The sequence below is a fragment of the Neomonachus schauinslandi genome, chromosome 16 (assembly GCF_002201575.2).
Source record: "Neomonachus schauinslandi chromosome 16, ASM220157v2, whole genome shotgun sequence".
Taxonomy (NCBI): domain Eukaryota; kingdom Metazoa; phylum Chordata; class Mammalia; order Carnivora; family Phocidae; genus Neomonachus; species Neomonachus schauinslandi.
The window spans coordinates 23,792,342-23,815,349 of NC_058418.1; the positions used below are offsets into that span (position 1 = coordinate 23,792,342).

The following is a 23,008-nucleotide window of genomic DNA, read 5'->3' on the forward strand; positions in this document are numbered from 1 at the left end:
AAGAGGTGGAGCTTCAAAGGAATCCATTAAAATAGTGAGATTCAAGGTAGAATTAAGTTAGTCAGGGCAGACTATGAGGCTCTGAGTGGGAAAAGATCAGGAAGGAGGTCCCCAGCTGCCTACTTCAGCAGCAAATGCCAGCAGGGTACCTAGTGTATAAGGACTATCAACGTGGTGGCATAAGGACCTCAGAGCAGATACAAAGATCTCTCCTTCCAGGGGCGCCTGGGTGACTCAGATGGTTGGGCATCTGCCATCAGCTCAGGTCGTGATCCCGGGGGTCCTGGGATCGAGCCCCGCATCGGGCTCCCTGCTTGCTGGAACGCCTGCCTCTCCCTCTCCCTCTACTGTTCCCCCTGCTTGTGCTCTCTCAGTCAAATAAATAAATAAAATCTTGAAAAAAAAAAAGATCTCTCCTTCAAATTCTTTGAAGACTTATGAGCCTATCCTTAGGCTCACCCAGTTGTCGTTCATGCTAGAAGGAAAAATGAGGTAAGATCTAGAAAAACTGAAAATTTAACCAACAAATTAAAACCGTAAAGAGACCAAGATAATTTTAATTGAGAAGTTTAAATTTCCTTTCTCCCATATGTGCCCACGGCACAGGGCCTTGATTTTAGAAAACAAATAGGCTGCTTCCCGTGTATACCTATGTTGTAATCTGTTATAATTTTAATGGCACTATTTACGATACTCCTTTTAAAGTGAGTCGTCTTTTATTCAAAAATAATAAATTACCTGTTTAAATGGCTAATGATTGGGACTGTTGCTTTATTTGCAAATCTATAGGAAGGAAAAGATGACCCACATACTCTATAAGGGAGAATATAGATAAACAGTTAAGTATAGGAATTAATTCCTTAGTAGCAAGGCAAGAAATAGAAGGAAGCCTATGCTGCTGAAGAAGGAATCCTCAGGGGCCATCAATACAGAAAGATGTGAATCTAAAGATATAACAAAAATATCAACAAGAAAATGCAACTCAATCAAATATTAAAAGCACCAAAAATGTTTTAAAACCTTGTTTTAAAAAATCTTATATATAAATGACATTTTCCTTTCTTTTTAAGATTTTATTTATTTATTTGACGTAGAAAGACAGCGAGAGAGGGAACACAAGCAGGGGGAGTGGGAGAGGGAGAGGCAGGCTTCCCGCGGAGCAGGGAGCCCAATGCGGGACTCGATCCCAGGACCCTGGGCTCATGACCTGAGCCAAAGGCAGACGCTTAGCGACTGAGCCACCCAGGCACCCCACAAATGGAATTTTTCAAGCATGACACAAAACTTAAAAACCATGAAAGAAAAATGTGATTAGTAAACATTTAACAATTCTGTACACCCAAAAAATGCTAAATACAAAGTAAAAAGTTCTATAACAACAAGCTGGAGATATGTATACCATGTAGCACAAAGTAAAAATAATTTCCTTAAGGTAAAAGATCTTTTATGTGGATGGACTAGAGGGTATTATGCTAAGTGAAATAAGTCAGTCAGAGAAAACAAATACCATATGATTTCATTCATATGTGGAATTTAAGAAACAAAACAGATGAACACAGGGGAAGGGAAGGAAAAATACAGTAAGATGAAAATAGAGAGGGAGGCAAACCATAAGATGCTGAACTCTAGAAAACAAACTGAGGGTTGCTGGAGGGGAGGTGGGTGGGCGGAAGAGGTAACTGGGTGATGGGCATTAAGGAGGGTGTTATAGGCAACCGATGAATCACTAAATTCTACCTCAGTAACTAATAATATAATATATATTAACTAAATTGAATTTAAATAAAGAATGAAAAAAACGATATCAGAAAAAAGAACTTTTATAAATTTTAAAATAAAAAACTCGAACAGAAAGAAGGGCAAAGTACATAAACAGACAATTCCAAGAAAAAGAATTGCAAATGGCTAATAATTATATGAAAAGCTGTTTAACATTAATAACATTTCAAGAAATGCAGATCAAAACAAGGTCTAATTTTATATCTGTTAGATTAGCAAAAAATGTGAACATTTAAAATAACAAATGTTATATCTACTTTTTCTGTATGCCTGAAATAATCCATAATTAATACATATACACTTTAGAAAATAAAAGATAGAAAATATACAATGTTGGCTTGAATGAGCATTTTCATATACTTTTTGTGGAACTGCAAATAAATACAGCCTCTGAAGGGAAACTGCAATATTTATGAGAATTAAAAATAAAAGTTTTCTGTGTTTATTCTAGCTTATCCTTTGTTCTCTTCTGTATATTTAAAATATTCTATGATAAAAGATATTTAAGGGAAAGAAAATCACATGCACAACCTTAATTAAAGTGCTGGGAATATATGATATTCCCATGTTTGCACATAGAATACAGAGATGTATGAACAAAAATGTTTAATGGAGTACTGTTGAGAGGTGGAGAAAGATGGCGGAGGAGTAGGAGACCTGTATTTCATCTCCTCTCAGGAATTCAGCTGGATAGGGATCAAACCATTCCGAACACCTACTAACTCAACAGGAGATCGAAGAAAAGAAGAGCAGCAACTCTCTGAACAGAAAAGCGACCACTTTCTGGAAGGTAGGACGTGCGGAGAAGTGAATCTGAGGCGATATTCGGGAGGATAGACGGCGGGAGAGGGGTCTCCGTCGGCCGCTTCTGGCAAGTGATAGAGCCGCGGCGCACAAAATTGGAAGTCAGCTCTGCTGAGGGACGTCACTCCGGTGGCTAAGCGGGGGGTGGAACCCTCGTGGGACAGTGTGGTCTCAGGACCCTCGGGGTCACAGAAAGACCGGGGGTGCCGGAGTGCAGCAGAGCTCACAGGTATCGGAGCAGGGAAGCCGGCTGCAGAGACAGAGCGCAGGCGCGGGCTCTCAGCTCGGGGTTGCCATAAACCGTGATCTGCGGCACAGTCGGGCCCCTGCTCTTCCAGCAGGGACCCAACAAGCGGCAGATCTGGGTAGCCTCCCCTTCTTCCCCCGGGAGGAGGGGTGCGGGAGTGCACCACAGGAATCTGCTGGGTTTGGAGACTCCACACGGGGTCGGGTGCCAGAGATAGGAACGCTTGGTCACAGGCCGGGTGAGCACGGAGTGCGGCCGGAGACTGGGGAGACAGGAGTGAGTGACGGCTTTTCTCAGGGGGCTCACTGAGGAGCAGGGCCCGAGTTCTCAGCTCCTCCGAGGCGGAGATTGGGAAGCCGCCATTTTCACTCTCGGCCTCCGAAGCAGTACGGAAAGCTTGAAGGGAACAAAAGCTCTGGAGAGAAAACCCGAGCAGATTACTTAGCCCAGAAGGGGGCAAGGGCGGGGCAATTCCGCCTCTGGCAAAGACTTTTGGAAACCATGGCAACAGGCCCCTCACCCAGAAGATCAGCGAGAACAGCCAGCAAGACCAAGTTTACCGATCAATGAGAACGGCAGAACTCCTGTCCTAGGGGAATAATGCATATAGAATTCATGGCTTTTTTACCATGATCCTTTAGTCTTTCAAAGTTAATTTTTTTTTAACTGTCTTTTTTTTTTTTGAATTTTTCTTTTTCCCTTTTTCAACCATCTTAACAATCCCTTTTTTAAAAAAAATTTTTTTTATTTTTCATTTTTATTTTTCATTTTTAGAGTCATATTCTATCCCTTCATAGTAGTTACCCGTATTTTTGGCATGTATATATAAGTTGTTCTCTCTTTAAAATTTTGAGATAGTTTCTTTTAACAGATCAAAATATACCCTAAATATCTAGTGTATGTTTTTGTTTTTACTCCCCTGCCTGATTACATTCTCTACCATTTTTTCTTTTTTCTTTTTTTTAAATCCTCTTCTTTCTTTTTTAAACAAGTTCTTCTCAATTCCTTTTATAAAATTTTCCATAATTTCCATCTTTACAGTCATATTCCATCCCTTCATCATATCAACCCTTATTTTTGTACATACGTAAGTTTTTCTTTCTTTAAAATTTTGGGAGGCACTTTCTTCTAAAAGACCAAAATACACCCAAAATCTAGTGTGTGGCACTGATCTATATAGCAGCCTGATCATATTTGATTACATTCTGGTTTATTTTGTTGTTGTTGTTCTGTTTTTGTTTGTTTTTGTATTTACCTTTTTGTTTTCTTTTGCTTTTTTCTCTCTTTCCCTTTCTTTTCCCACTGCTTCAGGTCTTTTCTGATTTGTTTAGAGTATATTTTCTGGGAACATTGTTACGCTGCTAGCATTTTGTTCTCTCATTAATCTATTCTCCTCCGGAAAAAATGACAAGATGGAAAAAGTCACCTCAACAAAAAGAACAAGAGGTAGTACCGACTGCCAGGGACCTACTCAATACGGACATTGGTACGACGTCAGATCTAGAGTTCAGAATCATCACTTCAAAGATACTAGCTGGGCTTGAAAAAAGCATGGAAGTTATTAGAGAAACCCTTTCTGGAGAAGTAAAAGAACTAAAATCTAACTAAGTAGAAATCAAAAAGGCTATTAATGAGGTGCAATCAAATATGCGGGCACTAACTGATAGGATAAATGAGGCAGAAGAGAGAATCAATGATATAGAAGACCAAATGATGGAAAATAAAGAACCTGAGAAAAAGAGAGATAAACAACTACCGGATCATGAGGGCAGAATTCGAGAGATAAGCAATACCATAAGACAAAACAACATTAGAATAATTGGGATCCCAGAAGTAGAAGAGAGAGAGGGTCAGAAGGTATATTGGAGCAAATTATAGCAGAGAACTTCCCTAATTTGGGGAAGGAAACAGGCATGAAAATCCAGGAAGCACAGACAACCCCTCTCAAAATCAATAAATATAGTTCAACACCCCGACATCTAATAGTAAAACGAGTCTCAGAGACAAAGAGAAAATCCTGAAAGCAGCTTGGGAGAAGAGATATGTAACCTAAAATGGTAGAAACATTAGATTGGCAACAGACCTATCCAGAGAGACCTGGCAGGCCAGAAAGGACAGGCATGATACATTCAGAGCACTAAATGAGAAAAATATGCAGCCAAGAATACTATATCCAGCTAGGCTATCATTGAAAATAAGGAGGGATAAAAAGCTTCTAGGACAAACAAAAACTAAAGAAATTCGCAAACACGAAACCAGCCCTACAAGAAATCTTGAAAGGGGTCCTCTAAGCAAAGAGAGAGCCTAAAAGCAACATAGACCAGAAAGGAACACAGACGATATACGGTAACAGTCACCTTCCAGGCAATACAATGGCACTAAATTCCTATCTTTCAATAGTTACCCTGAATGTAAATGGGCTAAATGCCCCAATCAAAAGACACAGGCTATCAGACTGGATTAAAAAACAAGACCCATCGATATGCTGTCTGCAAGAGACTCATTTTAGACCCAAGGACATCCCCAGATTGAAAGTGAGGGGGTGGAAAACCATTTTCCATGCTAATGGACACCAAAAGAAAGCTGGGGTGGCAATCCTTATATCAGACAAATCAGATTTTAAACCAAAGACTGTAATAAGAGATGAGGAAGGACACTATATCCTACTTAAAGGGTCTATCCAACAAGAAGATCTAACAATTGTAAAGATCTATGCCCCTAACATGGGAGCAGCCAATTATATAAGACAATTAATAACAAAACAAAGAAACACATCGACAACAATAAATTAATAGTGGGGAACTTTAACACCCCCCTCACTGAAATGGACAGATCGTCTAAGCAAAAGATCAACAAGGAAATAAAGACCTTAAATGACACAGTGGACCAAATGGACTTCACAGACATATTCAGAACATTCCATCCAAAAGCAACAGAATACACATTCTTCTCTAGTGCCCATGGAACATTCTCCAGAATCGATCACATTCTAGGTCACAAATCAGGTCTCAACTGGTACCAAAAGATTGGGATCATTCCCTGCCTATTTTCAGACCACAATGCTTTGAAACTAGAACTCAATCACAAGAGGAAAGTCGGAAAGAACTCAAATATATGGAGGCTAAAGAGCATCCTACTAAAGAATGAATGGGTCAACCAGGAAATTAAAGAAGAATTAAAAAAATTCATGGAAACCAATGAAAATGAAAACACAACTGTTCAAAATCTTTGGGATGCAGCAAAGGCAGTCCTAAGAGGAAAGTATATAGCAATACAAGCCTTTCTCAAGAAACAAGAAAGGTCTCAAGTATACAACCTAACCCTACACCTAAAGGAGCTGGAGAAAGAACGGCAAATAAAGACTAAACCCAGCAGGAGAAGAGAAATAATAAAGATCAGAGCAGAAATCAATGAAATAGAAACTAAAAGAACAGTAGAACAGATCAACGAAACTAGGAGCTGGTTCTTTGAAAGGATTAACAAGATTGATAAACCCCTGGCCAGACTTATCAAAAAGAAAAGAGAAATGACCCAAATCAACAAAATCATGAATGAAAGAGGAGAGATCACAGCCAACACCAAAGAAATAGAAACAATCATAAGAACATATTATGAGCAACTGTATGCCAGCAAATTCGATAACCTGGAAGAAATGGATGCATTCCTAGAGATGTATCAACTACCAAAACTGAACCAGGAAGAAATAGAAAACCTGAACAGACCTATAACCACTAAGGAAATTGAAGCAGTCATCAAAAATCTTCCAAAAAACAAAAGCCCAGGGCAGATGGCTTCCCAGGGGAATTCTACGAAACATTTCAAGAAGAATGAATACCTATTCTTCTAAAACTGTTCCAAAAAATAGAAATGGAAGGAAAACTTCCAAACTCATTTTATGAGGCCAGCATTACCTTGATCCCAAAACCAGACAAAGACCCCATCCAAAAGGAGAATTACAGACCAATATCCCTGATGAACATGGATGCAAAAATTCTCACCAAAATACTAGCCAATAGGATCCAACAGTACATTAAAAGGATTATTCACCACGAGCAAGTGGGATTTATCCCTGGGCTGCAAGGTTGATTCAACATCCACAAATCAATCAACGTGATACAATACATTAACAAAAGAAAGAACAAGAATCATATGATCCTCTCAATAGATGCAGAAAAAGCATTTGACAAGTACAGCATCCTTTCTTGATCAAAACTCTTCAGAGTATAGGCATAGAGGGTACATACCTCAATATCATAAAAGCCATCTATGAAAAACCTACAGCGAATAACATTCTCAATGGGGAAAAACTTAGAGCTTTCCGCCTAAGGTCAGGAATACAGCAGGGATGTCCACTATCACCACTGCTGTTCAACATAGTATTAGAAGTCCTAGCCACAGCAATCAGATAACAAAAAGAAATCAAAGGCACCCAAATCGGTAAAGAAGTCAGTAAAGTGACACGATATAAAATCAATGCACAGAAGTCAGTGGCTTCCTATACACCAACAATAAAACAGAAGAAAGAGAAATTAAGGAGTCGATCCCATTTACAATTGCACCCAAAACCATAAGATACCTAGGCATAAATCTAACGAAAGAGGCAAAGGATCTGTACTCAGAAAACTATAAAATCCTCATGAAAGAAATTGAGGAAGACACAAAGAAATGGAAAAACGTTCCATGCTCATGGATTGGAAGAACAAATATTGTGAAGATGTCAATGCTACCTAGAGCAATCTACACATTCAATGCAATCCCCATCAAAATACCATCCACTTTTTTCAAAGAAATGGAACAAATCATTCTAAAATGTGTATGGAACCAGAAAAGACCCCGCATAGCCAGAGGAATGATGAAAAAGAAAAGCAAAGCCGGCGGCATCACAGTTCCAGACTTCCAGCTCTATTACAAAACTGTCATCATCAAGACAGTATGGTACTGGCACAAAAACAGCACATAGATCAATGGAACAGAACAGAGAGCCCAGAAATGGACCCTCAACTCTATGGTCAACTAATCTTTGACAAAGCAGGAAAGAATGTCCAATGGAAAAAAGACAGTCTCTTCAACAAATGGTGTTGGGAAAATTGGATAGCCAAGTGCAGAAGAATGAAACTGGACCATTTCCTTACACCACACACAAAAATAGACTCCAAATGGTTGAAAGACCTCAATGTGAGACAGGAGTCCATCAAAATCCTAAAGGAGAACACAGGCAGCAACCTCTTCGACCTCAGCCGCAGCAACTTCTTCCTAGAAACATTGCCAGAGGCCAGGGAAGGAAGGGCAAAAATGAACTATTGGGGCTTCATCAAGATAAAAAGCTTTTGCCAAGCAAAGGAAACAGTTAACAAAACCAAAAGACAACCGACAGAATGGGAGAAGATATTTGCAAATGACATATCAGATAAAGGGCTAGTATCCAAAATCTATAAAGAACTTATCAAACTCAACACCCAAAGAACAAATGATCCAACCAAGAAATGGACAGAATACATGAACAGACCTTTTTCCAAAGAAGACATCCAAATGGCCAACAGACACGTGAAAAAGTCCTCCACATCGCTCGGCATCAGGGAAATCCAAATCAAAACCTCAATGAGATACCACCTCACACCAGTCAGAATGGCTCAAATTAACAAGTCAGGAAACGACAGATATTGGTGGGGATGTGGAGAAAGGGGGACCCTCCTACACTGTAGGTGGGAATGCAAGCTGGTGCAGCCACGCTGGAAAACAGTATGGAGGTTCCTCAAAAAGTTGAAAATAGAGCTACCCTATGACCCAGCAATTGCACTACTGGGTGTTTACCCCAAAGATACAAATGTAGGGATCCAAAAGTGTACGTGCACCACGATGTTTATAGCAGCAATGTCCACCACAATAGCCAAACTGTGGAAAGAGGCATGATGTCCATCGACAGATGAATGGATAAAGAAAAGGTGGTGTATATATACAATGGAATATTATGCAGTCAGGAAAAGGAATGAGATCTTTTCATTTGCAACAACGTGGATGGAACTGGAGGGTATTATGCTGAGCGAAATAAGTCAAACAGAGAAAGACATGTATCATATGACCTCACTGATAGGAGGAATTCTTAATCTCAGGAAACAAACTGAGGGTTGCTGGAGTGGGGGGGTGGGGTGGGAGGGATGGGGTGACTGGGTGATAGACACTGGGGAGGGTATGTGCTCTGGTAAGCGCTGTGAATTGTGCAAGACTGTTGAATCTCAGATCTGTACCTCTGAAACAAATAATGCAATATATGTGAAGAAAAAAAAAAAAGAAGAAGATAGCAGGAGGGGAAGAATGAAGGGGGGAAATCAGAGGGGTAGACGAATCATGAGAGATGATGGACTCTGAAAAACAAACTGAGGGTTCTAGAGGGGAGGGGGGTGGGAGGATGGGTTAGCCTGGTGATGCGTATTGAGGACGGTACGTTCGGCATGGAGCACTGGGTGTTATGCACAAAGAATGAATCATGGAACACTACATCTAAAACTAATGATGTAATGTATGGGGATTAACATAACAATAAAAAAATTAAAAAAAATAAAATATACTACAATAATGGAGTACTGTTGCAAACAAAAAGGAGAAGCATACAAATGTCCATCAAGAGATGGATATTTAGTCAAATTATAGTATCTCTATATAATGGAAGACCCAGTAATTCATTTAAAAAACCCAGCAGAGTTATATGTGCTGATATGCTAATATATCTGAATTAAGATAGACTCACAATTATATACAAAATTTACTTCTATTTGGGTAAAAAGGGAAAGTGTGTATCTGTGCAGAACATTTTAGGAAGGGCACAGAGGAAACTGAAAATAGTGGTTGCCTTTCTTTGTATACTTTGGAACTGTGTCTTACCATAATCATGTTACTTTTGAAGAATTTTAAAAATATATAAATATACCCATGAGTAACTGATCAAGCAAAAAATACTGAATTTATAGCCCTCTGTTCTTACCACTCCAAACTCACTTTTTCAGAGCTCAGCCATTTCTACAGCCTCGACCATGTAGAAACCCAAATTAAGGTTATGACCTTGAACTGTGTTCTCAAGTTCTAGGGTAAAATTGACAATGATTGCTTGCATGTAGGTCACCCCCTACCCCCCCCCCCCCCCCCCGGCCCCCAAAACCCTTTTTTTTAAACTCAAATTTTCCTATATCAAATCTTCTTCCTAAAGTCTCTACTTTGGCTTAAAACTCTGTTATTCTATCAATCAAGGGACTTCTACAACTACTGGCAATGGACTCACGTATATCACCATTTTCTAAGTAGTCTTCAAATTTTCCGGTTCTTTACTACCCCCAAATATTCTCTATTTCTTAACACATTATTCTGATCATCTCATTTTCTTCAATAATCCACCTTAAGAAAATAATCTTAGTATCTTAGTCCACCCCTGTAGCAGATATGACTGCACATCACCTAGAGTAGAATCTGTTACATTCCTTTACTGCTATAGAAGAAAAACCATCTTATCATCTATTTACCCCATTTGGTAACTAAGGAAAAGATACATTAAAACCCAACTTAATGAAAGCAGTTCTATAGGGAAGCCAAGTTAGTAGAACCCATGATCTGGCCTAGACCAAGGACCAGGTGCCCCAAGTTTTCATGTTTAGTTTTAGTTTTTTTTTTTTTTTTTTAGATTTTTTTTTTTTGAGAGAGATACAGAGACAGCATGAGCGGGGAAGGCCAGAGGGAGAAGCCGACTCCACTGAGCAGGAAGCTTGATGCTGGGCTCTATCTCGGGACTCTAAGATCATGACCTGAGCCAAAGGCAGACACCTAACTGACTGAGTCACCAGGCGCCCCTCATGTTTAGTTTTAATTTTCATTTAGTTTCATGTCATTTTTAGTTTTCACTTTCCAAAAGACAGCCTTAAATAACAGGAAACTGTCAGCAATACATAAGGCAATACACGTACGAAACTCACACATGAAAAAGAAAAATTCTATCTCAATACTAATTTAAGAAATGGATGTTAAAGTTATAATGAAATATTTTTTTCACCTATCAAAATAGTAGTAGTAAATTTTTAAAAAGTAATACCCAAGTTTTGGCAAAGGTGGGAGAAATAAGCACTCTCATAGCTTTCTGGAGGGCAATGTGGCAATGTTTCACCTTAAAAATCTTTATACTTGTTTAGTCAGGTTATTTTACTTCCAGGACCTCTCCTTGAGGAACTTTTGAGAGATGTACACAGAATAAGACACCAGAGCTCTACTTAGAATAAAAAACAAAATAAAAACTAGAAACTATTGTCAAAAAAAAAGGATTAAATAAACTATATTACAACCATACAATGGATAAAAGTCATTAAAAGCCACAGTTTTGGTAATTAAAAAAATAATCTAATAAAAATCTTTAAAAGATATTTGTCACGGGCAACTCAATTACTACATTATATATCTTGTCTCCCATAGGAAGTCCCACTTATAACAAGAATTTCTTCTAGAACTAATTGTTTAGAAAAGCTTTATATTTTCTAAAGAATGAGCATAGAGCATATGATGGATAATGAGAAGCATATAACTCACTTTTCATTGGACAAATTTTTAGCTCAACTGTGTAGGACTCTAGTCCCAAGAACAGTGAGTCTGTCTGTCTCTTCCTACTCTGGTTATTATACAGCAGTTTGTAATTACTTTATATATACTTATATATTTACATACATAGAATAATATGTAATTATTTTATTCTGCTACATAACTTGGCTAGACTCATAAGACTCTCGCAGTAAACTAAATGTTCTTTGAGGACTGCAAGCATTTGTCATCCTGTATTTCACATAACAAAGAGTAGAGGGCTTTGCATGGAGCGGGTATTCAATAACTTTGCTGAAATGATTTTAAAGGCAGAAATAATGTTTTGAAAAACAGAATACTAACAATGACAATTTAAATATTTCCCCATGTATTTTATGTTAACTTTAGAAAGATTACTCAAAGAGAATTTCTTTACTGGTAAAAATGGGATGAAGAGGAGAAAGAAATAGAAGGTAAACAATCAGAAAAGAGGAAGTTAAATGATCTCTGCTTATAGACAATATGAGTTTATTTGTAGAACACCCTAAAGATTCCACAAAAAAGTGTCAGAACTAATAAATGAATTCAGCAAAATAGCAGGATGCAAAATTAACACACAGAAATTGACTGCATTTCTATACACTGACAATGAAAAATCTAAAAAGGAAATTAAGAAAACAACTTCATTAACAATAGAATCAAAAGAATAAAATACTTAGGAATTAACCAAGGAGGTGAAAGACTTGTAAAGTGAAAACTAAAAAACACTGCTGAAAGAAATCATTAAAAGACATAAATAAATGGAAACATATCCCATGTTCATCAATTGGAAGATAATATTGTTAAGATGTCAATATTACCCAAAGTGATCTACAGCTTTAGAACAATCCTAATCAAAATCCCAAGGGCATTTTTTGCAGAAACATAAAAATCCATCCTAAAATTCATATGGAATCTCAAAGTACCCCAAACAGCCAAAACAATTTTGAAAAAGAAGTTTCTGATTTCAAAATTTACTGAACAGTAACAATAATGAAAATAGTGTGGTATTAGCATAAAGACAAATGTATAGATCAGTAGAACAGATAAAGAGCCCAGAAAAAAATCCTCCTATATATATTGTCAAATGACTTTTGACAAGAGTGCCAAGACCATTTAGTGGGGAAATGACAAGCCTTTTCAATGAATGGTGCTGGGAAAACCGGGTATTCATGCAAAAGAAGGAGGCTGGACTCTTATCTAACACTGTATACAAAAGTTAACACAAAATAGATCAAAGTCCTAAATGTAAGGGACAAAAGTATAAAACTCTTATGAGAAAATACAGGGCAAAAGCATCATCACACTGGACTTGGCAATGATTTCTTGGATAGACACCAAAGGCAAAAGCAACAAAGAAACAACAGACAAAATGGACTTAAAGATTAAAGAAAAACATTGCTGCATCCAAAAACACTATCAACAGAGTAAAAAAGCATCCCCAAAATGAGAGAAAATATTTGCAAATCATATAACTGATGAGGAAGTAATATTCTGAATAGAGAATAACTCAAACTCAACACCACCAAAAAGAATCCAATTAAAAAATGGGCATAGAACTTGATTAAACATTCTTACCAAGGAGATATGCAAATGGCCAAAAAACATGAAAAGATGTTCAACATTATTTTTTTTTAAAGATTTACTTGGGGGTGGAGAGAGAGAGAGAGAGAATCCTTGAGCAAACTCCCCCCTGAGTGGGGAGCACAATGCAGGGCTCGATCCCAAGACCCTAAGACCATGACCTGAGGCAAAACCAAGGGTTGGAAGCTTAAACGCCTAAGCCTCCCAGGCATCCCAAGATGTTCAACACTATTAATCATTAGGGAAATGCAAATCAAAACTACAATGCGATACCACCTTATACCCATTAGGAGGGCTACTATGAAAAAAAATCAGAATATAACAAATGTTGGCAAGTACGTGGAGAACCCTGTGCACTGTTGGTGGGAATACAAAATGGTGTAGCTGCTAAAATGGTGGTTCCTCAACATATTAAAAAAAAAAAAAGAATTAACATATCATGCAGAAATTCCACTTCCAAAACAATTGAAAGCAGGATTTCTAAAAGACATGTGTGTATCCATGTTCACAGCAGTATTATTCACAACAGCCAAAACGTGGAAGTAACCTAAATGTCCATGAATAGATGAATGAATAAACAAAATGTGGGATATACACAATGAAGTATTATTCAGCTTCAAAGAGGAAGGGAATTGTGACATATGTTATAACATGGATGAACTCTGAGGACATTATGCTAAGCGAAATAAGTCAGTCACAAAATAACAAATACTGTCATGATGATTTCACTTATATGAAGTACTCAAAAGTAGTCAAAATCAGAGCCAGAACACAGAATAGGGGTTGCTAGAGACTAGGGAGAGGGAATGAGGAGTTATTGTTTAATGGATGTACAGTTTCAGTTTTATAAAATGAAGAGTTACATGGTAGGTCAACATTATGAGTGTATTTAATACATTTAAGTGTACACTTAAAAATGGTTAAGATGGCAAATTTTAGAAGTATTTGACCACATTAAAAATAATTGGGGGCAAAGCAAGATGGCGGAGGAGTAGGAGACCTGGATTTCGTCTCCTCTCAGGAATTCAGCCGGATAGGGATCAAACCAATCTGACCACCGACGAACTCAACAGGAGATCAAAGAAAAGAAGAGCAGCAACTCTCTGAACAGAAAAGCGACCACCTTCTGTAAGGTAGGACGTGCGGAGAAGTGAATCCGAGGAGATATTCGGGAGGATAGACGGCGGAGGAGGGGCCTCCGACGGCCGCTTCTGGCAAGTGATAGAGCCACGGAGCACAAAATTGGAACTTTTAGAAGTCTGCTCCGCTGAGGGACGTCACTCCGGTGGCTAAGCGGGGGGGTGGAACCCTCGTGGGAGAGTGTGGTCTCAGGACCCTCGGGGTCACAGAAAGACCGGGGGTGCCTGAGTGCGGCAGAGCTCCCAGGTATTGGAGTGGGGAAGCCGGCTGCAGAGACAGTGCTCAGGCGCGGGCTCTCAGCTGGGGGTTGCCATAAACCGTGAACTGCGGCACAGTTGGGCCCCTGCTCCTCCAGCAGGGACCCAACAAGCGGCAGATCCGGGGAGACTCCCCTTCCTCCCCCGGGAGGAGAGGGGCACGGGAGCGCACCGCAGGAATCTGCTGGGTTTGGAGACTCCACACAGGGTCGGGTGCCAGAGATAGAAACGCTCGGTCACAGGCTGGGTGAGCACGGAGTGTGGCCGGAGACAGGGGAGACGGGAGTGACTGGCGGCTTTTCTCTGGGGGCTCACTGAGGAGCGGGGCCTGAGTTCTCAGCTCCTCCGAGGCAGAGATTGGGAGGCCGCCATTTTCACTCTTGGCCTCCAAAGCTGTAGGGAAAGCTTGAAGGGAACAAAGGCTCCGGAGAGCAAACCCGAGCAGATTACTTGGCCTGGACCGGCAAAGGCGGGGCAATTCCGCCTCTGGCGGAGACATTTGGAAACCACGGCAACAGGCCCCTCCCCAGAAGATCAGTGAGAACAGCCAGCCAAGACCAAGTTTACCGATCAATGAGAACGGCAGAACTCCAGTGCTAGGCGAATACTGCACATAGAATTCATGGCTTTTTTACCATGATTCTTTAGTCTTTCAAAGTTAAATTTTTTTTTTAACTGTCTTTTTTTTTTTTGAATTTTTCTCTTTCCCTTTTTCAACCAACATCTTATCAATCCCTTTTTTAAAAAAAACATTTTTATTTTTAATTTTTAGAGTCATATTCTATCCCTTCATAGTAGTTACCCGTATTTTTGGCATGTATATATATATAAGTTGTTCTCTCTTTAAAATTTTGAGATAGTTTCTTCTAACAGACCAAAATACACCCTAAATCTCTATTGTATGTTTTTTTCCTACTCCAGTGCCTGATCACATTCTCTCCCTTTTTTTTCTCCTTTTTAAAAATCCTCTTCTTTCTTTTTTCAAACAACTTCTTATCAATTCCTTCATAAAATTTTTTATAATTTCCATCTTTACAGTCATATTCCATCCCTTCATCATATCAACCCTTATTTTTGCACATATATAAGTTTTTCTTTCTTTAAAATTTTGTGAGGCACTTTCTTCTAACACACCAAATACACCCAAAATCTAGTGTATGGCACTGATCTATGTACCAGCCTGATCATATTTGATCACATTCTGTTTTTTTTTTTTTGGTTCTGTTTTTGTTTGTTTCTGTATTTACCTTTTTCTTTTCCTTTTCCTTTTCCTTTTTTTTTTTCTTTTTCTTTTTTCTCTCTTTCCCTTTCTTTTCCCACTGCTTCAGGTCTTCTCTGATTTGTTTAGAGTATATTTTCTGGGAACGTTGTTACCCTGTTAGCATTTTGTTCTCTCATTCATCTATTCTCCTCTGGACAAAATGACAAGACGGAAAAAATCACCTCAAAAAAAAGAAAAAGAGGTAGTACCAACTGTCAGGGACCTACTCAATACAGACATTAGTACGATGTCAGATCTAGAGTTCAGAATCATCACTTCAAAGATACTAGCTGGGCTTGAAAATGCAGGAAGTTAGTAAGGAAACCCTTTCTGGAGAAATAAAAGAACTAAAATCTAACTAAGTAGAAATCAAAAAGGCTATTAATGAGGTGCAATCAAATATGCGGGCACTAACTGCTAGGATAAATGAGGCAAAAGAGAGAATCAGTGATATAGAAGACCAAATGATGGAAAATAAAGAAGCTGAGAAAAAGAGAGATAAAGAACTACTGGATCACGAGGGCAGAATTCGAGAGGTAAGCGATACCATAAGACAAAACAACATTAGAATAATTGGGATCCCAGAAGAAGAAAGAGAGAGAGGGTCAGAAGGTATATTGGAGCAAATTATAGCAGAGAACTTCCCTAATTTGGGGAAGGAAACAGCCATCAAAATCCAGGAAGCACAGACAACCCCTCTCAAAATCAATAAAAATAGGTCAACACCCCGACATCTAATAGTAAAAATTACGAGTCTCAGAGACAAAGAGAAAATCCTGAAAGCAGCTCGGGAGAAGAGATATGTAAACTACAATGGTAGAAACATGAGACTGGCAACAGACTTATCGACAGAAACCTGGCAGGCCAGAAAGGACTGGCATGATACATTCAGAGCACTAAATGAGAAAAATATGCAGCCAAGAATACTATATCCAGCTAGGCTGTCATTGAAAATAGAAGGAGAGATAAAAAGCTTCCAGGACAAACAAAAACTAAAGGAATTTGCAAACACGAAACCAGCCCTACAAGAAATACTGAAAGGGGTCCTCTAAGCAAAGAGAGACCCTAAAAGCAACATAGACGAGAAAAGAACACAGACAATATACAGTAACAGTCACCTTCCAGGCAATACAATGGCACTAAATTCCTATCTTTCAATAGTTACCCTGAATGTATATGGGCTAAATGCCCCAATCAAAAGACACAGGCTATCAGACTGGATTAAAAAACAAGACCCATCGATATGCTGTCTGCAAGAGACTCATTTTAGACCCAAGGACATCCCCAGATTGAAAGTGAGGGGGTGGAAAACCATTTACCATGCTAATGGACACCAAAAGAAAGCTGGGGTGGCAATTCTTATATCAGACAAATTAGATTTTAAAACAAAGAGTGTAAGAAGAGATGAGGAAGGACACTATATTCTACTTAAAGGGTCTATCCAACGAGAAGATCTAACAATTGTAAATATCTATGCTCCTAACATGGGAGCAGCCAATTATATAAGGCAATTAATAACAAAAGCAAAGAAACACATTGACAACAATACAATAATAGTGGGGGACTTTAACAGTCCCCCCTCACTGAAATGGACAGATCATCTAAGCAAAAGATCAACGAGGAAATAAAGACTTTAAATGACACACTGGACCAAATGGACTTCACAGATATATTCAGAACATTCCATCCAAAAGCAACAGAATACACATTCTTCTCTAGTGCCCATGGAACATTCTCCAGAATCGATCACATTCTAGGTCACAAATCAGGTCTCAACTGGTACCAAAAGATTGGGATCATTCCCTGCCTATTTTCAGACCACAATGCTTTGAAACTAGAACTGAATCACAAGAGGAAAGTCGGAAAGAACTCAAATACATGGAGGCTAAAGAGCATCCTACTAAAGAATGAATGGGTCAACCAGGAAATTAAAGAAGAATTAAAAAAATTCATGGAAACCAATGAAAATGAAAACACAACTATTCAAAATCTTTGGGATGCAGCAAAGGCAGTCCTAAGAGGAAAGTATATAGCAATACAAGCCTTTCTCAAGAAACAAGAAAGGTCTCAAGTATACAACCTAACCCTACACCTAAAGGAGCTGGAGAAAGAACGGCAAATAAAGACTAAACCCAGCAGGAGAAGAGAAATAATAAAGATCAGAGCAGAAATCAATGAAATAGAAACTAAAAGAACAGTAGAACAGATCAACGAAACTAGGAGCTGGTTCTTTGAAAGAATTAACAAGATTGATAAACCCCTGGCCAGACTTATCAAAAAGAAAAGAGAAATGACCCAAATCAACAAAATCATGAATGAAAAAGGAGAGATCACAACCAACGCCAAAGAAATACAAACAATTATAAGAACATATTATGAGCAAACCTATGTCAGCAAATTCGATAACCTGGAAGAAATGGATGCATTCCTAGAGATGTATCAACTACCAAAACTGAACCAGGAAGAAATAGAAAACCTGGACAGACCTATAACCACTAAGGAAATTGAAGCAGTCATCAAAAATCTCCCAACAAACAAAAGCCCAGGGCCAGATGGCTTCCCAGGGGAGTTCTACCAAACATTTCAAGAAGAAGTAATACATATTCTTCTGAAACTGTTCCAAAAAACAGAAATGGAAGGAAAACTTCCAAACTCATTTTATGAGGCCACCATTACCTTGATCCCAAAACCAGACAAAGACCCCATCAAAAAGGAGAACTACAGACCAATATCCCTGATGAACACGGATGCAAAAATTCTCACCAAAATACTAGCCAATAGGATCCAACAGTACATTAAAACAATTATTCACCATGACCAAGCAGGATTTATCCTTGGGCTGCAAGGTTGGCTCAACATCTGCAAATCAATCAACGTGATACAATATATTAACAAAAGAAAGAACAAGAAATCATATGATCTTCTCTACAGATGCAGAAGAAGTATTTGACAAAGTACAGCATCCTTTCTTGATCAAAACTCTTCAGAGTATAGGCATAGAGGGTACATACCTCAATATCCTAAAAGCCATCTATGAAAATCCTACAGCGAATATCATTCCCAATGGGCAAAAACTCAGAGCTTTCCCCCTAAGGTCAGGAACGCGGCAGGGATGTCCACTATCACCACTGCTATTCAACATAGTATTGGAAGTCCTAGCCACAGCAATCAGACAACAAAAAGAAATCAAAGGCATCCAAATCGGCCAGGAAGAAGTCAATCTCTCACTCTTTGCAGATGATACGATACTTTATGTGGAAAACCCAAAAGACTCCACCCCAAAACTGCTAGAACTCATACAGGTGGCAGGATATAAAATCAATGCACAGAAGTCAGTGGCATTCCTATACACCAACAACAAGACAGAAGAAGGAGAAATTAAGGAGTCAATCCCATTCACAATTGCACCCAAAACCATAAGATACCTAGGCATAAATCTAACGAAAGAGGCAAAGGATCTGTACTCAGAAAACTATAAAATACTCATGAAAGAAACTGAGGAAGACACAAAGAAATGGAAAAACGTTCCATGCTCATGGATTGGAAGAACAAATATTGTGAAGATGTCAATGCTACCTAGAGCAATCTACACATTCAATGCAATCCCCATGAAAATACCATCCACTTTTTTTCAAAGAAATGGAACGAATAATCCTAAAATTTGTATTGAACCAGAAAAGACCCCGAATAGCCAGAGGAATGTTGAAAAAGAAAAGCAAAGCTGGCAGCATCACAATTCCGGACTTCCAGCTCTATTACAAAGATGTCATCATCAAGATAGTATGGTACTGGCACAAAAAGAGACACATAGATCAATGGAACAGAATGGAGAGCCCAGTAATGGACTCTCAGCTCTATGGTCAACTAATGTTTGACAAAGCAGGAAAGAATGTCCAATGGAAAAAAGACAGTCTCTTCAACAAATGGTGTTGGGAAAATTGGATAGCCAAGTGCAGAAGAATGAAACTGGACCATTTCCTTACACCACACACAAAAATAGACTCCAAATGGTTGAAAGACCTCAATGTGAGAGAGGAGTCCATCAAAATCCTAAAGGAGAACACAGGCAGCAAGCTTTTCGACCTCAGCAGCAGCAACTTCTTCCTAGAAAGATCGCCAAAGGCAAGGGAAGCAAGGGCAAAAATGAACTATTGGGACTTCATCAAGATAAAAAGCTTTTGCAAAGCAAAGGAAACAGTTATCAAAACCAAAAGACAACCGACAGAATGGGAGAAGATATTTGCAAATGACATATCAGATAAAGGGCTAGTATCCAAAATCTATAAAGAACTTATCAAACTCAACACCCAAAGAACAAAGAATCTAATCAAGAAATGGGCAGAATACATGAACAGACCTTTTTCCAAAGAAGACATCCAAATGGCCAACAGACACATGAAAAAGTGCTCAACATCGCTCGGCATCAGGGAAATCCAAATCAAAACCTCAATGAGATACCACCTCACACCAGTCAGAATGGCTCAAATTAACAAGTCAGGAAAGGACAGATGTTGGCGGGGATGCGGAGAAAGGGGAACCCTCCTACAGTGTTGGTGGGAATGCAAGCTGGTGCAGCCACTCTGGAAAACAGTATGGAGGTTCCTCAAAAAGTTGAAAATAGAGCTACCCTATGACCCAGCAATTGCACACTGGGTATTTACCCCAAAGATACAAAAGTAGGGATCTGAAAGGGTACGTGCACCCTGATGTTTATAGCAGTAATGTCCACAATAGCCAAACTATGGAAGGAGCCAAGATATGCATCGACAGATGAATGGATAAAGAAGACGTGGTATATATATATATATATATATATATATATATATATATATATATACACAATGGAATATTATGCAGCCATCAAAAGGAATGAGATATTGCCATTTGCAACGACGTGGATGGAACTGGAGGGTATTATGCTGAGCGAAATATGTCAAACAGAGAAAGACATGTATCATATGACCTCAATGATAGGAGGAATTCTTAATCTCAGGAAACAAACTGAGGGTTCCTGGAGTGGGGGGTTGGGTGCGAGGGATGGGGTGACTGGGGAGGGTATGTGTTCTGGTAAGTGCTGTGAATTGTGCAAGACTGTTGAATCTCAGATCTGTACCTTTGAAACAAATAATGCAATATATGTTAAGGAAAAAAAAAGAAGAAGATAGCAGGAGGGGAAGAATGAAGGGGGGAAATAGGAGGGGTAGACGAACCATGAGAGATGATGGACTCTGAAAAATAAACTGAGGGTTCTAGAGGGGAGGGTGGTGGGAGGATGGGTTAGCCTGATTATGGGCATTGAGGAGGGCACGTTTGGCATGGAGCACTGGGTGTTATGCACAAATAATGAATTATGGAATACTACATCTAAAACTAATGATGTAATGTATGGGGATTATTATAACAATAAAAAAAAATTAAAAAAAAAATAATTGGATAAAAAAATAGGGAGGAAGAACAAAAATGCAGCACTTGACCTGCCTGTCTGAGTTGTACTTCCGGTGACTAAAGTTGTCTTTTTTATTAAATAGAAAATTCCAGATAATAATATATACAAATGAATGATAGATGTAGGGTGCCACAATTTTGTAACTCCTGTTGAAATAATGGCCATGACTATAAATATCAATAGCAGCTAAAACCATTAGGATAGCATTATAATGAATGGTCCACGCTGAGGAAAACTGAAACTACTGATCAATCTTAACATCACAAAAGAGACAGAATTTAAATCACATGTCTCTTAATGACCTGAAACAAACTGCAATATCTAGGAAGAATTTTTGACCAACAGAAAGTCTGATTCTGATCAAGGCTTCAAATTTAACTACTGGTTTAGAAAAGATACAGGGGACAGAGTCACATGCTAACACTATGGTGGTAGAAATGGCAAAATTCAGAGTTTGAGACATTCTATAATACAGATAATGTTTTTTTATTTTTCTTTTATTATTTTATTTATTTAAAAGATTTTTACTTATTTGAGACAGAGCACGTGAGTGTGCGCAGGAGCAGGGGAGCGGAGGGTCGGAGGGAGAGGGAGAAGCAAGCTCTCTGCTGAGCAGGGAGCCAGATGTGGGGCTCGATCCTGGGACCCTGGCAGGTGCCTCCTGCTCATGACCTGAGCAGAAGGCAGAAGCCTAACTGACTGAGCCACCCAGGTGCCCCCAGATAATGTTTTTTAAATATATGTATGTATACCTTGTTTAGCTCTTGATTTGATAAAAACATTTAGGAGATAATTGGGGCATTTTCAATATTGAATAAATATTTGATGATATTAAGAAACTATTGCTAAATTTTTTTTAGATATGAAAACGATCTTTCAGATGTTAAAAATAAAAAAGCCCTTATCATTTAGAGATATAGATTAAAAATTATAAATGAAATGATACAATGTTTCGGATTTCAAATTATCTGGGGCAGGACGGGCTTCTCGATGGTTTTACCAACGAAATAAGATAGGCCATATATTGATAATTGTTGAAGCTAAGTGATAATTAAAAGTAGAGTAGTATAGGGGCACCTGGGTGGCTCAGTCGGGTAGGTGACTGCCTTTGGCTCAGGTCATGATCCTGGAGTCCTGGGATCGAGTCCCATATCGGGCTCCCTGCTCGGCAGGGAGTCTGCTCCTCCCTCTGACCCTCCCCTGTCTCATGCTCTCTCTCTCAAATAAATAAAATAAAAAATCTTAAAAAAAAAGTAGAATAGTATATCATATATGAGATACTATTCTACTTTTCTATGTTTAGAATTTTCCATAGTAAAAAGTTGTAAAAAGCCTTTGAAAATTTTAAATTATAAGTTAAATATTTTTCTTACAATTAAATTTATAGCATTTATTAGTCAATAATTTTTAAATGGAAAGGGAAAGAAACATCAGGCAACTGGTGTCTAAATTATCATAAATCCGTTAGTGGAGAATCCAAATTTTGATGTGGTTAACAAACAACAAAAGCAACTAAAGGTTTATTTATTATATCCAGTACTTTATTTTTTTTTTATAGATTTTATTTATTTGAGAGAGAGAGAGAGAGAGAGAGAGAGAGAGAGAGAGAATAGGGGGAGGGGCAGAGGGAGAAGCAGGCTCCCCGGGAGCCAGACTTGGGGCTCAATTCCAGGACTCTGGGATCATGACCTGACCCTAAGGCAGACACTGAACCGGCTGAACCACTGAGGAGCCCCTATAGCCAGTACTTTTAATGTGTATCTAAGATCACTGATTTCCTTATAATCTTTTAACATTTTGGTTTTAACATTCAATTCAATAGGAAATGATTACTAAGAAAAGAATAAATAAAATCTTGTAATTCTTTGGCAGTTGAAAAGAAATATTTTACATTTTTGTGC

General features: G+C 38.6%; 1 protein-coding gene across 1 annotated transcript in view; it reads right to left on the bottom strand.

Annotated features, from left to right (window-relative positions):
• ITFG1 (integrin alpha FG-GAP repeat containing 1) overlaps window positions 1–23,008 on the bottom strand; it is a 337,289-nt gene that overhangs the window by 280,404 nt on the left and 33,877 nt on the right. The window lies entirely within an intron of this gene.